This window comes from Diabrotica virgifera, chromosome 7, assembly GCF_917563875.1.
Source record: "Diabrotica virgifera virgifera chromosome 7, PGI_DIABVI_V3a".
NCBI lineage: Eukaryota > Metazoa > Arthropoda > Insecta > Coleoptera > Chrysomelidae > Diabrotica > Diabrotica virgifera.
The window spans coordinates 135,631,583-135,649,115 of NC_065449.1; positions in this window are offsets into that span (position 1 = coordinate 135,631,583).

The following is a 17,533-nucleotide window of genomic DNA, read 5'->3' on the forward strand; positions in this document are numbered from 1 at the left end:
ATCTAGTACGGCAACCCTAATTGATTATATTTTAACTACAAAACGAAGAACAATTCTTGATGTTGTCGTGGAATGTGTTGATTTTAGTGACCACGAGTTGTTGATATCTAATATAAATATAGAGATTAAAAAGAAAGAAATTGTTTATAAGACTGTAAGAAACTTTAAGGCGATAAATCAGACCGTATTCTATGAGGAATTACAATCTCTACCATGGCGAAATATTTTTGATATTGAGGGTCTTGATGACAAAGTCGAGTTTCTTACCAATAATATAATATGCTTACTGGATCGTCATGCTCCCTATGTAACCTATAAAATTTCGAAAAATTATGCACCATGGATGACTGACACTTTACGTATTATGAAAAAAGGAAGGGACAAAATATTGAGTTTATACAAGAAATACAAAAACATCCAAACTTGGGAGGAATACAAATCAATTAGAAATATGTTTAATTTAGCTGTCAGAAGAGAAAAAAGGCTTTCTATTCAAAAAAATTGGATAATAAAAACGGGAAGGATCTTTGGAAATCCTTAAAAGTTATAGGTCTTGGTAGGGAAACTCAAAACAATACGCAACTGTCAGAAAATTTAAGTGATATTTCGGCAATGAATGACTACTTTATAAATTGTGTTCCCAATATGAATCCTAATTTAACACTTAAAAACTTTTATAGTTATAATTGTCGTGTGGACGTGGAAGCAAATTTTTCATGTGTTGAAGAAAGTGACGTTTTAAATGTCATTAAAAGTATAAAGAGTGCTGCTACCGGATATGATAAAATAAATATACTAACAATTAATATGTGCCTTCCCTTTTTATTGCCTTATTTGACACACATTATTAATGCTTGCATTCTAAGAGCCGAGTTCCCGTCAATGTGGAAAGTTGCAAAAATTATACCGGTACCGAAAACAACTAATCCAACAGGATATAACGAAATCCGACCAATTAGTATACTGCCCACTTTCTCAAAGATACTAGAGAAAATTCTAAATCAGCAACTACAGGTTCACTTGAGTCAACATAAAGTTCTACCAGAAAATCAGTCTGGTTTCAGAAGGGATCACAGCTGTACTAGTGCCTTGTTAAAGATAACTGATGACATATTTGATGCCTGCGATAATGGTTTAATCACAGTGCTGATACTTCTGGATTACTCGAAAGCATTTGATACGCTTGATCATTCGCTATTAACTTCAATGTTTAAGTATATTGGTATGTCTCAGCGGGCATCGGATATGATATCTAGTTATCTCAGTAATAGAAGTCAAGCTGTTCATTACAACGGTAGGACATCAAACTGTCTTAATACAAATAAAGGGGTACCACAGGGCTCTATTTTGGGTCCCAAATTGTTTAGTATTTACACTTCAAACTTTCCTGCAAACTTTCTCTCTTGTAACCAACACTATTTTGCTGATGATACTCAAATATATTTATCTTTTAAGCCTGATGAGTCTGAACAGGCAGTGGCAGCAATCAACTATGATTTAGAAAGAGTTTCTCAGTTTTCGACTAGCCATTGTCTTCGACTTAATAACAACAAGTCGGTAGGCATAGTGTTTGGTTCAGCGGCGCGGAGAGAAATCTTTCTGAGAGACTTTGCTCACATGATCACCATCGATAATTCTTCAATAGAGTTTAAGGAAACTGTGAAAAACTTAGGTTTACATATAGATCAAAACCTAAGATTTGGTGGTCATGTGGCCAAGTGTTTGCAGAAAAGTTATTTGAACCTGAAGTTTTTATTCCAATCTCGTCATATATTTACTAAAAAATTAAAAAAATTGCTCTGTGATACTTTGGTGTTATCACACTTTAATTACTGTGATACCATTTATAATTCCTGTATCACAGAACGTGACAGTTATCGGATACAAAAAATGCAAAATTCTTGTCTGCGTTTGATACATGGTATCCGTAGATATCAAGCAATTAGTTACAAACTTAAAGAAACAGGGTATTTAATTATGAAACATAGAAGACATGTACATTCAGCTTGTCAATTCCAAAAAATTATTATTTTCAAAACCCCCCCGTATCTCTATAATAAAATAAAATTCCGTACTGATGTACACAATATTAACATAAGACATAAAAACACCATTTCTATTCCTTATCATCGTACACAGCAATACAAGCGGTCTTTTACATATCAAATAGCCCAAGTTATGAATAAATATACTACTGGTACTAATTTTACTCAAAACAAATTTAGAAGGTTCGTTATTGAAAAATTAGGAAATATTGCATAGGTAGAGTTGGCTGACATGGTATGAGTAGAGCTTACATTCAAAGCGCATATTGGTAAACTAAAGTTAATTAATGTTACATTTTGATTTATTTTTATTTAAATGTTAGTAGGTAACCTATTATACATAATCCTAGATATTTTTTTTATTATTTGTTTTGCCCAGGTTAGCTGAACAGACAGGACATGTATTCTGCCCCGCATTATACATCTCCTGAACTGAAACTCGCCTGGAGCTTTTTTTTAAACTAATATTCATTATGTGAATAATATTATAGAATGAATAAAGGCCTTTATTATTATTATTATTATTATTATTATTATCTTCCGGCCACGTACTCCACCGAAAGCCCAGACGCAAAAAGATTCATGTACCGTCCGCTCTAATGCAAACATGCATTGACGAACTCCCGGTGGAGTACGAAAACATCCTTGAGGCTACCCCGTTAGCCTACCGTACCCACCTCTAACATTTCCTCTTCCCTACCCCGAACAGGGAGAAGTTGGTTTTTTGCGGTTTCCCAACTTCATTGCACAATTATACCTGTTCGTCCCAAGAAAATAGCCGCAACTATTTTCTCCACTCGAACGCACACTGTCCACGCTGCACTCAAAGCCACCTCCTGACCGCCGACGAGGGACGCAGGTTCGCCTGTCGTTGTAAAATGGTTTCTAGGGAGACTGGTCGAGAGCAAAGCACGGACAGTACACGTAAATGTCTATGGAACCAACAACAATCCATCAAACTTTCTTCTCTGTTGACTTCTTAGCCTTCTGGACACCACCGTCCGGCATAACCCAGGATCCAAGAACACCAGGACACGGCGCTTGCTCCAGTGTGTTTTTCGGACTGTTTGCTTTTGCTGCCAATACAATACATTCACCTCAAACCCTGAAGAGGACAAAATCCTAAACGGGGAAGCACATTGAACGCATTTCTTCTAAACATTATCTAGACAAGCAAATCAAACAATGTGGCTTGGCTGGCTGGCAAGCGCGGAGAATTGACCATAAACAAATGAAAACAGAGATAACTACTGAGCTTATACGAAGGGTGAAACAGCTGCTTCGCTCACACCTTAATAGTAGAAATTTGTTTAAGGCACTAAATACCTACGCATGTTCCGCGCTTAGCTATTCATTTGGCATTGTTAAGTGGACAAAAACGGACATAGAAAATCTTCAGCGAAAAGTAAGAACGCACCTCACAAAGGCACAAAAACACCATCCAAAAAGTGCAGTAGAAAGAACGACATTACCACGGAATTTAGGAGGAAGGGGACTTATGGATATAGGTGAGCAATTAGACAAACAAATTGCTAATTTAAGATCTTATTTTCAGATGCAGGCTGAAACATCTACTCTACATCGCGCTATCTGCGCAGTAGATGACACAACACCGATAAAACTGAGGGAAGCAGAACTGCGCATAAACCACCTTACTAAGGACGAAAAAGTGTGCGCCTGGATGGGTAAACCTCTGCACGGGCGACATCCCAATGAAGTCAGCCAAGATTATGTCGACAATATAGTTCGAACTACTGGTTGACATCAGAAAAGATGTTCCCTGAAACGGAGGGTTCATTACTGGCCATTCAGGATCAGATTATACCAACCAGAAATTACCTGAAATATATCATCAAAGACCCTCATGTTCAAAACGACAGATGCCGATATGGATGTGAAGCCCAGGAAACCATCCAACATCTTACAGGGGGCTGCCAGGCATTTGCTGCAACTGAGTACAAGGAACGGCATGACGCAGTGGGAAAAATCCTTCATCAGGAGATAGCTATCAAGCTGGGACTTCTCCAAACCGACCATCTCCCATATTATCAATACGTCCCTGAGAGTATGCTTGAGGATGGCAACTACAAGCTATACTGGGACCGCACTGTGCTCACAGACCAAGCAGTGGCGCATAATAGACCAGATCTCGTATTAGTCAATAAATTAACGAGACAAACAACCCTCATTGATGTGGCGATTCCAAACAACAATAATCTACGTACTAAATTTACTGAAAAGATCGCCAAGTACAGAGATCTGGAAATTCAAATACGGAGACAATGGAGAATGCAAAGTACCCAGACGATACCGATTATTATGTCTACTACTGGAGTCATTCCGAAGACCCTCCTCGAAAGCATAAAAAAGCTGGGTCTTAATGAACATCTTTATAAGACCACGCAGAAAGCAGTACTACTCGCAACGGCCAGATGTGTACGAAAATTTTTGGGAGATTCACCTGCATACCAAGTCACCTAGGACTCGATAACACGGAAAGAGTCCCACCAGAGCTCAATCCTTTTGATACCGTAGGTATCTGGGATGAGTCAATTTTCCCCTTAGAGGAGTGTGAGCCGTATGGCTAAATCTGGATAAGGAGTTTATTTTATTTTACATTTACATTTTTTTTACATATGCATGAATATGTTGTATAACATAATTAAAGAAGTTTATCTTTAAATTAATTATAATATTACAATAATCAAAAATAAAAGTATGTCTTATATTACAACCAAGAGTTATATAGCATTTAAAAAGTAAAAAAGAATATGAAATTATTAATTATTTTAAATAAATGTAACTTATGGAAAATTTTATTAGTAACATTGTCCTAATATTTATATATTTTTTACAATTCATACATGACACATTAATGCTATTTCAAAATAAACAAAAGATCCCATTTATGTCCCGTAGGATGCGCATGGGGTATTTTTTGTTCAACAGATTATATTGTAATGGTTTTTACAATATGTATATTACTAATATTTTTTTACCAAACTCTAGTAATTAAAAAAAAATGAAGGAATTGCCTAAATTAAAAAAAAACACACAAAAAAAAACAAGAAAAAAAAACAACAAAAAACAAGTAAAATTTAAAACAGTTATAACTACTATAAAATATTAGGTTGAAATTACTTTAATTTGCATCTCTTTCAATTAGAGAATGAATAACAGACCTCTCAGTGTTTAAAATGAATGATTTAATAAATGACTTAAAAAGACCTTTTGAGTTAATGGTCGTTAAATACATTTTATATGTAACTGGCAAAAAATTGAAAATTATGATACTTAGAAAGCTTAATGATCTTTGTCCTATGGTCTTATTTTTTAAAGCAATTTGTATGTTATCGTCAAGTTTATATCCTATATTATAGTTATGTCGAGTTGAATGAATTATGGAGTTATTCTTATAAATATGTAAAACGACATTAAGAAAATATGTTTGCCTGATATCCAAAAGTGTTGTTTCTTTAAATAGGGAGTCTGATGGGTAAGTGTTGTTTTTATTATAAATTATTTTTAGGATTTTTTTTGTATTATTTCTAATTTTTTTAGATGAGTTTTCAAGGCAGAACCCCATGAGGTGATTGCATAACTGACTCTGGATTCAACGAGTGCCTGGTATACAATTTTAAGGTGAGTTGTTTTTAAAATAGTTTTCATATACTTTAATTTATACAATAATGGCCTTAAATTATTCGTTACGTTATTTATATACATATCCCATTTAAGGTGAGAATTAATAATTATGTCCAAATAGTTAATATGATTTTTTAATTTTATTATTTTATTTCCTATTTTATCGGCCTGAAGAACTGTAAATTCGTTTAAAGTATTTTTATAGCTTCAGAAGGGAATAAAAAAGGTTTTTTCATAATTAATTGTGATTTTTTTGTAGTCAAACCATCCAGAACTGTTTTTAAAATCGTCCTCCATTAATTCTTTTAACTGTTGCCACGTATCGCCTTGGTAAAATATTGCTGTATCATCAGCAAATCCAATGATGTTTCCTTTAGTTTTTAAGTGAAATAAATTATTAATATATATAGAGAACAAGATTGGCCCTAGAACGGTACCCTGAGGCACTCCAAAATTAATTTTATTATTGTTACTCACCGAATTTCCTATTCTCACAGCTTGTTCTCTGTCGTTTAAGAAACTTTTAAACAGGTTTAAAGGTACTCCGCGAATTCCTATATCCTCCAAGATCTCCAACAGCTGACCGTGAGATACAGTGTCGAAGGCCTTGGCAAGATCCAGAAATATACATATAGATGGTTTGGCTGAGTCTATTGAATCGTAAATTTGGTTTACCAAAGTAATTATAGCATCATTCGTAGAAAAAATCTCTCGAAAGCCAAACTGAAATTTTGACAAAATATTATATTTATTTAAATAAGCGGATAATCGTGTTTTTACACTTTTTTCAAAGATTTTTGAAATTGTTGAAAGCAGTGAGATTGGTCTATAATTTGATAAACATTTCTTGTCTCCCTTTTTGTGCAATGGAATAATAATGGCCTTTTTAAATTCAACTGGGCATTGTCCTGTTTTAAAAATAGAATTTATTAAATCTACTAAATAAGGCGCAATTATTTCAGAAGTTTTTTTAATTACTTCGGATTTAATCTTATCTATACCTGGTGCTTTTTTATTTTTTAATGTTTTTATTAAATTTATTATTTCTGGTTCTGTTACGGGTGTTAAGAAGAATGATGCGTTGTTAATTCGGAACTGATTTTTATTAAATGTAGGGTTATTCGAGACATCTATTTTTTCTGCCAGTTTTTCTCCAACACTACAAAAAAAGTTATTGAATTCTTTTGCTATATGTAATAGATCCTTAACTGCGGTCCCATCTTCCGAAATTATTTCCTCTATTAATTCTTTATTTTGCTTATTACCACAACCTTTAGTTAGTGTCCACAGGTGCTTGGAACTCTTTTTGTTTTCTGTTATTTGTTTTTCATAAAAATTTAGTTTTGCTGCCTTAGTAGTTTTGTCAACAATTGTGCGGTAGTTTAGATACTCCAGTGTTTTTGCATTATCTGTACGATCTTTGTTAAATTCTTTGTAAAGTTTATTTCTTTTTTCAATAGAGTTTATTATGCCCTTAGTTATCCATTGTTTTCTTTTAATGTTTTTACGCTGTATTTGTGTACTATGTGTGTTTTTTTTCAATGTATAAGTTTAGTAATTTTGTTATTACCGTTGCTTTTTGGTTCACGTCATTATCATCGAGGTGTTTGTATTGTGTCCAGTCATGTTTCTGTAAGTCTTGTCTTAAGTTGTTGTAGTTTATATGTGTTATAGTACGGTCATGCTGAATTTTTAATTTTGGAAACAACGGGATAAATGCAAATTTATCAAAGCAACGGGATGATCAACGCTTTATGATCAGATATAAATGTTTCATATACAGCTGCTACGATATCTTTTTCATTTTTGGTCTTGTTATTATAAAAAAGGTGATCTATGCAGCTTTTGGATGAACCACAAACTCTAGTAGATGTATTTATTAAGGATAAAAAAGCATATTCCTCCATTAAATTTAGATAGTTTGAAACAGTGTCATTATTACTTTTTAAATTAATATTAATATCTCCAATTAAGATATTACCAGCAATTTTTAATTTATTTGTTTGGTTCAGGTATATCGTATATCTCAAGATGTTCAAGAAATTCATCCTCGTTTACTGGTGGTGGCTTATATATTGAAGTTATTGCAATTTGTGTATTATTTTTCATACTTATTATTATTTGTGTCGCACGACAAACCCCTATCGGTATTATTTTATATGTGTATTTAAGTTTACTTTTAATAAAAACTACAACTCCATCGTTTTTGTTTATATTGCCATCGCTATACAATAGATCATAATTTTCCAAATGAAACAAATTACAGTCATGAATAGAAAACGTTTCACTCAGAACTATGCAATCATAAGTAAAGGAAAGTTAATGCAAAAATATCTTTAATTTATCCAAGTTTTTGTTTATGCTGCATATATTTTGGTGAAAAATACTGAATTTCTGACTATTTGAATTAGTATGTAAATCATTTATATCATTTATTAAATTTAACCTCAATGTATCGAAAGGTTCATGATTCACATCTCTAATATGAGGATCCATATTGTAATTATAACTGTATAAAAAGTTAAGTTAAGAAAATATCAATATCTGTTGAACTAAGCTTACCCAAAGGCAAAAATTTAGAGCTCTTTAAAAGAAATAACTAAAAGAAAGATTTGTGGTCCCTAGAAATGAGAAGTTTTTTTTATGGAAAAAATTAAATATAATATAAACTAAGAATTTTTAAGTGTGATTTTCAAGATGAAAATTTACCAAATAAAAAGAGACAGAGAAAAAGAAAATGAGAAGTTTTTTTTTTATGGAAAAAATTAAATATAATATAAACTAAGAATTTTTAAGTGTGATTTTCAAGATGAAAATTTACCAAATAAAAAGGGACAGAGAAAAAGAAAATGAAAAAGACAATGAAAGAGACAAAAAGCACAAATGACAAAAAGTAGGGATTTACAATAATATTTAGTAACAAATATCATAAATAGTAGAATTCTTATCTTCTTTTTGACAATTAATATATCTGTTACATCATGAAAGAAAGACTTATAGTTTGTCTAGATGTGATTTACTTTTTATAATAGAAATTTTGTCACCTGTGCTTATGTGAATTTTTCCTGAAAGAGTCCATACAGATTTTAATCCATATTTAGCTGTGGCTTCATTTAGTAGTCCAACTCGTAGATTCGTTAGATCCTCTCGTACTACAATTCCTGTTCCTTTAAAGAGCTTCTTTTTCGAGTAAATGTCGTTTCTTACCTCTAAACTATTAAACTTTATGTAGATACCCCTACGTTTTCCACCAGTTTTCCTTCCTATTCTATAACATGTTTGAATGTCCTTGCTTAATATAGTTAAGGATAATTTTTCATTTATTGTTTTTAAAACTTGACCCTTTGTATCTCCCTTCTCTTCTTCAGGAAAATTAAAAAACCTCAGGCACTTTAGTCTGCTCTCCTGGTCCAATTCATCATATCTTTCCTCCATCCTTTCTTGATTCTCATATGATTTTCTGACGGATTCTTCTATTTTTTAAATTCTATTCTCAAAATTCGTTTTATCTTTAACAATTTTATCCTTTAACCCCGCCACTGTGTTTTCTAGGATCGATAATTTCTCTTCAATTGTCTTGACAATAGCAATGGTAACGTTATCCATTAAAGTTTTTGTGAATGTTTCACTATTTATGGTTTTACTTACAGCGTTGTTTACTGATTTTTCAATCTCTTCTCTAGATTCACGAGTCAAAACCATTTTTAATTTAAATATTACTATTAGGACACAACTTAGTAACGCTTTGACTTAATTTTGTAACTTGTTTTACAATATTTCCTTTGATATTTGAGAGAATTTCGGGACCGCACTTTCAACACAACTTACTCTAGACTTGCCATAGGCGTACTGAATGATGTACTTTACCATTTAAAAAAATCAAATTTATGCCTGTTACCTGAAGAGGGATCGCGTAAAGTTTGAAACGTTGATGCTATAATATACTACGGTTAGTTTAAAAATCGACCTGTCTGACCATTTTGCTTATGTTCTTAAAATAAACAAGTTAACAGAGGGGCAACACTTATTCCACCGCACTGTATATATAACTTCAAAGGGCTGTAACTTTTCTTTTGTGCACATTTGTACTAAGGTAAGTTAGGTCCAATCTAACTATTTTTGGTCCCAGAATATGTGATTAAATTTATGACCTGTATTTTTGTTACACCCTGTATATATATATATATATATATATATATATATATATATATATATATATATATATATATATATATATATATATATATATATATATATATATATATATATATATATAAAGGTTATATTTGGTTCTTGGGACATCAAAGTATATTTTTTAGACATTCCCTGGATATAGTCACTGATGTGACATACCTCCGATTTGTTTTTTCATGAGTTTTGTAAGAGAGACTAAAAACTTTTTTTATAGTCACCTCCTGTTTTCATATATTTTTTGACATGTTTTGTAGTAAATTCAACTATCTATTTACTACAAGACATGTCAAAATTTACATGTGAAAGCAGGAGATGATCCTAAAAATGGTTTTTCGTCTCCTACAAAATTCATGAAAAAGCAGATAGGAGAATTATTGTACATTACAATTCTCTGATGTTTGGGAAAAAGGGCTTAAGTCAGAATTGCACATCGATAATGTTTTGATGATTTCTGGACCAGAAAAATCCGCTCTTTTTATTGGTACATACAGTTTACGTCTACAACAGTTTTTTTCTGGTCCAGAAATCATCAAAACATTATAAATGTGCAATTCTGACTTAAGCCCTTTTTGCCAAACATAAAAAAACAATCTGGTCATAACTGACCAATGAGTAATTTTAATTTAACCTAAATTACTACTGTTTCTTAAAATGAAGAGCTTACCCCATAGCGTCTCGTATCTAATCTAACAAGATCGTGCACTATTCTAACATACACAGGCACACGCACACAAGCACTATGCTCTGTTTTTCACTATCACCTAGCACTCAAACTAGTTCAAAAGGCTTTGTCCTCTTCAATCTTCTAGTTTGCCCAGTAGTATCGACGAGCTGTATTTCCTCAATATTCTTGTACTTATGAAGTTGTTGCTCGTGACTTCCTGCTATCTTCTTGATGATTATATCCAGGTTCCATTCCTAGGTCTTAATATTTGTTTATAAAGTAATAACTTATTATGCATGGACAATGTGGAGTTTCTTCCAACTAGCCAATATACATTTTATATCTTTCTTTTGGTTAAATCTGGTTTTTTGTAGACCACTTTCAGCTGATTCTAAAAAAAAATTAAAGTGAACGGTAATTTTTTTATTCTTTACAATTAAAAATCAAAAGAAATAGGTCATTTACAGGTAATACATGCATAAATGAATCGTTTCATAAAGAAAATTGAAAACGGATTTTATAATACTTACATAATTGTTTAAACAAAAGAAATCCAGCCAGAGCAAAAACTAGCAAAGAGTACAGCAAAAATAAGCCACTAATTTCCATTTCCCACCCCCTTATCTATGCATTTTTTCCAATCAAAATTTTTAGGTTATCTTATCATGAAAATGAAATATATTGATGACTTGATGACCAATGACCACGCGACGCTACATAGATACTCGCGCGGCAAATTTGAAAATGAACGCAAATTGAATAGTAAATGGCCTCTCTTTAGAGTATGGAAAATTTTACCCCTCCAAGAGGACATTCTACTATGTTCATAGAATATCTTGTGGTAACTTTCCAGCAATAATTTAATCAGATGTTCACGGAATAGAACTTTACCTACATTCCTGGAATGTTTTGTGTTGTTAGGGTTAAACTTTTATTTTATTTATTCTTGAATATTTCCTATTGTTAAACATTGTAACCAATAATTTACAAATAAGATTTTCATTACATTACCTAAAATCAAAAACATGTTTTGGATATTAAACTATATACCCATATAGCACACAACGTCCGATGTACGTCCATATAACGTACATTTAAAGTCCAAACGTCCATGGACCAAAACTGGACGTACTATGTACGTACATTACGGAACGTCCATTGGACGTTTGATTTCAACGTACATTGGACATCCATTTGTGGTCCATGGATATTTTACACAAAACGCGACTATTATATTAAGTCCCAATACAAACTAAATGAGAATCTTCTTGACAACGTTGTCGCTCTTCGCGCTATCGGTCGTGAAAGGTAGTTTAGGCAGGTACTTTTAGGGGATTATCGCTGTTAATTGTTGTGGAATACTGAAGGAGGGTTTATTTATGATAATTCACAGAATGGCAAACCTGCTTGTAATATACAACAACGGTACTGACTCTAAAAATAGTTTGGAACAGAAACAGAACAGAGATTAAACCTCTTTTAATGTGCATGCTTCCTAAGGCGTCATTATCTAAATCTCGTCTTTATGAAAATAGATCCTGTGATATATTTGTGTTTTCTATTTATCGTGCAAGTGCAGTCGTGCATTAATGAAGTTCCTAGTTCCTATAATAAAGTATATATTATAATGAAGTTATAGTAAAGAGAAATAAAAAAGGTCTTTTGTGTAATATTTTTAAGTATAAGTTTAGTATTATAAGGAACTATTTCCTATAAAGGCTTTTTGCTATGTATTCACAAAATTATGGATACTAGATTGCTTTCTGAAAAGTGCCCTACAAATGTCCATAAGACGTACATTGAATGTCAGTGGCGTAACAAACTCCGTCGGGGCCCCCCCGCAGAATTTGAAATGGGGCCCCTTTTAACCCGGGATTAGTCGCGCCGTTAGAAAAAGTCCAACTTTTTATCATTTTCCGTGATAACTTAATGAAAAATTTTGCAACATAACTTTCCACTTGTAAGTGCCTCGAAGAAGATTGTAGTAATGCGTAGGATTTTTTTAATTTCATTTTTATTTTTTTGTGGAATTTATGGCTTTGGTGGGAACCAATTAGTTTTAAAATTGTTAGAAATAGATATTTTTAACATAACAAGCAAACAAAAATATTATAAAATTGAACTTTGTTTTAAATAATTCGTATTGTTAGATTTTGTTCTACGCGCGACTGCTTACGTGACAGAAGTGAGCGCGACTGCTCCCGCGTTAAACAATTACTAAATACGACTTATTTAACAAAAAATTTTTTGTGTTAGCGTTATCATTCACTGTTCATAACAACTTACATTTCTCATCTTTATTGGTATACAGACCCATTCCAAATAAACAACTTCTTTTGTTGTTTTCTGCTGTTGTTTTCTTTTTTACCTACAATACATTTAATAACCAGCTTTAAAAATAGTAAATGTTAAAACAATTTTTTCTTGATTTCTTATACAGTGTGTTTGCGTAGCTTGGAACCTATGGGAAACTTTTTTATTACATACCTATAATACGATAAAAAAGTTATTCTTCATAAAATGCTCTGCATGGAATAAAACTTAGGTTGCAATAATCAGATATTAAATTTTATTGATTTTATACGAGGTATATCAAAAAATATTAATTTCGCTCAATAGTACCTATACCATCTTTATATTTTACAATATTGAAAAATTTTATTATAAAAAGTTGTTCGCAATTAAAAGCTATGTTTAAATATGCAATCATATCATTTCAGTTGAAATATTGTGAACTATTAAGGTACTTAACTCTTAGAGGAGAAATTCATATTTTTCGACATACCTCGTATAAAGTTGGTAAAATGTGATATATTACGATTGAATCTTCGTTTTGAGATAATGCAGAGCTTTTTATAAAGAATGTTTTCGTAAAATTAAAAAACTAATAATAAAATAGTTATTATAATTGTAATAAAATGATGTTGGTTATCGGTAATTTGAGAAATATTTGGAAAAATTAATTTTTTATTTAAAAGGATGTAATTACATATTAAAATTAAAATCGTATATTGTTAAATATAAAAGTACGTTATCCTTGAGTTAATTTCCTATTTTTTGACTTACCTCGTATAAAATTGATAAGCTTTGATATCTAATGGTTTATCTGACTTATTTTGTATCTCAGATTTAAGACCATTCAGAGCATTTCATGAAGAATAACTTTTTTCGTAAAATTGATAATAAAAATTTTTCCCATATGTTTCGAAGCCACGCAGACATACTGTATAAGTGCTCAAAAAAATTTATATTGAATTTCCAAATTGTAATGTCTGACAGGGCCGTAACTACCATTGGGGCAACCGGGGCAGTGCCTCGGGGTCCCCGGCGAAGGGGGCCCCGTGATTTTAATCGCGTTATACTGCCTATAGAGGCAATATAACGCGATTAAAAACCTACATTATAGCCGAAGAATGTAAGTAACATTATATGTAGTATATTTTTTATAAAAACAGAAAAGATGTTATATTGATGGTAAATATTTAGCTTAAAATAATGTGATTTCAAATTTTTTTTGTGTTGGTCAACTAAAATAGCAATATGTAACTATAGTATAGTTTAAAAGGGATCCTATTGTGCTATCCCGTGGGCACTTTGTTGCTAAAATGTAAAACCCATATTTTTTGGTTTCTAATATATTTGTAATGCAAAATCACTTGGTCGTCCAAAAATCGTTGCGGGAGGGGACCGGTGGGGAGCCTTACAAAAAAAAACTGCAATTTTTTTTTCGTCGTTTTTTGGATGTGCAATATCCGAAAATTCATTCCTCAAATTTGCATACCCATCCGGACATTAGAAATATTTGTTTTTAATTTATAAAAATACGTCAAACCATTGTTGTATATGGAGCGCCTTCATATAAAATCACTTGCCCTGAAAACCCATCTTTTTAAAATCGTTTACATCGCTCTATCTCGAAAAATATTGGGTCTGGCAAAAAATGGCTTTCTATAAACGTTATAGACCAAACATCAGAGAACATGTGAGTCTTTTTGGAATTTTGATTGGATAATTAGTTTAAGAAAAAAATAAATAAATCGAACGGCATGTCACGACGGACAGTGGTGAACGCAGAGATGCGAGGAAGGGCGAGATTCTATGCGAGAGTCAATCCCTAATCGACTCTACTGACCGGGATGTTGTTAGGGTCGTTTTTTCATTGTGATGCCAATTTTAGGGATGATGAATACTGCTACTAGAGACCGACCGAATGTGATTTATTTGGCCGAAGCCGAAGCCGATGCCGAAGTTCGGCCTGAAGGATACCTTCGGCCGAAGCCGAAGCCGAAGCCGAAGGTGACTAAATATTTGCATTTATAGTAGGGATAGTCGATGGTCGATGTTTTGCCATTAATATTTAGGTAGTCAAAATACCAGTAATCTTGAGTTTTAACAAATACAATAAAACTATTATAGTTTCTCAGAATTTTACTACGTGAGAAATATTCAAATGAAGATCTTTGAGACATCTTGGCCTATTGTTAAAATTTATATCCTACCTACTACCTGAAAGTTTGTAAAACGTTTTAGTTTATTAGGGTATAAAATAGGGTGTAAATACTATTCAAAGTATCAAAGGCTCGCCGAAGCATATTGTTTAGAGATTATTTATATAGTATAGTTAGTGTATACTCAGAGCACTTTATTATTCCACCTTCGGCGAAACCTTCGGCTTCGTTTTGGCCGAAGCCGAATTTTGGCCGAAGGTTTAAATATTGGCCGAAGGTGGCCGAAGCCGATGCCGAAGCCGATTAATCGGTCGGTCTCTACTGCTAGCGTACTAAATATATTTTTTTGGCTCATTTTGTTGTCAGATTATTAACACTTTTGGAATATTGTATGTGTTAAGTGATAGTAGTATGTAGTTATATTATCATAATATTAATAATAGGAATTGTATATATTTAAGGTACTGTTGTATACTTATTCCAGATTTAGCCATACGGCTCACACTCCCTCAAAGGGGAAAATTCACTTATCCCAGATACTTACGATATCAAAAGGATTGAGCTCTGGTGGGACTCATTCCGTGTTAACGAGCCCTAGATGACTTAGTACTTCGAGGTATCCCCAAAAATGTTCTTACAGATTCAATTGTTTTATCATTATAAAGCTTATTAAGGACGTCGTAAAATGGTTAAAGTTCAAAAGCTTGGTATGTACATATTCTAAAATGGCATCGGTTTTCCCTGGAATTAATTTCGGAATCAAGAACAAAGGATAGTAATACAAACAATTACATCTACGTACCTATTTCTTAATTACTAGATATACAGAAGGACTAGCACAGCCTAAAAGCCACTTCTTATACAGAGTTATTAGTTATTAATAATCTTGACACAGCTTCGTATGTCAACTTACGGGCTCGTATAGCTTTATTATACTTTTTACCAGATAAAATACCATCAATTGTGGACTGAGCATATAGACCACTGTCCAACCATACGTCAGCAAATCTAGAATCTGTCATAAACTGACCAATTATTTTCAGGAAGTTCATAACAATGTAGAATCCACCTAGACGAATAACTACATTCCTTGTGTCTTCTGGCTGGGACCATTGGAGCTCTTTAGCTTTACAATAGATCGCTTGGTCAAATGTCAGTACTGTGTATCTGTTATTTAGCTTCTTAGCAATTTCACTGCACTTTCTGATAACAGTCCAAAAGGTATCATATTCTGACGAGACATGTGGTAGAAGAGGTAAGTAGCCATAGGTCGTTACATGTGATTTATCCTCCAAAGTCAGTTTATTAAATCCTGACCACTGTAGGATAACGGTTTCATTCCTAACAGTCCCTCATTCTGCAAATGCACCATGCCATGTTACGACATCGTATGTTATTATTAAGATTCTGGCTCTTTTCTATGATTCTCAGTTTATTTTCTTCTGATTGTACTTTTCTTTTTGATTTCTCAAAATAACTTTTATGAAGGGAATGAAAACCATTAGGTATTGTCAGCTTCTGATTATATGGCAAAAATTTAAATTGTCCAGGTATATCTTCATTCAATGGTCCTCTCTGGAAGGCAGCAATTTGGGTTCCGTGAAAAGTAGGTGATTTGTCCAAGGTCTCTTCCAAAATGTCAATGTTGTCAGCGGCAAATTGGACAAATCTGTCGGGTACCAATTGTCTCGGTATGGTCACATGATCATTCTCCAAGTAAAGTTGAATTTCTTCTTAGGCGATGCTGTTACGCACTCTAAGAGTATTGATGTATGAAATTGAATGACCGCAAGCGTGCATTGCTTCAATGAGTTTTTTTGATCTTGTTTCGTGATGAACTAAAAGTCCTAGCCCAATATGCTTTGAGTTTTTATTTTTCCCTTTGAGCAGACAAAAATAATGTCTTGGCAAATGCTTAGGGTTTCAGTCTCCTTTTCATTATCGCTTTAATTTCGGACTATAAGGTTAACAAGAGAATACAAGCTTTCAGGAATAGACTTTTTGTAGTCTCTAACATTCATTTTTTTTTAAGTCGGACTCAGTTGATATCTTGTTTATCTCACTTCGGATAGTTTGGCAGATTTTGACTAGAATGTGTTGCTCCGATGCACCGAAACTGAGAGTGTCAGATTCGTCGTGGTTGTGCACGATTGTCTCAATTGCCTGTTCTTTCGAGAACTTCCTTAAAAATATTGTGGGCTCGTTTTGTCTAGGAGACCTTACTGATTCAACAGCATCCCCAAAATGGTTTTTCATTTTTTTAATTATTTGTTTCTCGCTCATGTCGTCAATGCCACTAATTTCACGATACCTTTTTTGCCAATCGATTTTGTATTGTATCCTTTACCTTTATCAAAACCCTTTCTCCATTTCCTCCAAGAGTTTCCCAAATGCTTCATTTTCTGTTTTGTTAATATCAGTATTTCCAACAGATTTTTTATTTAGATTGTGTAATTCAGTTGAAACGCAAGCGGCATGATATTTTGTTTCCGAGACAATTAAGTCGTCTCCAGTTCTCGCAAAGAACACAGGGTTGC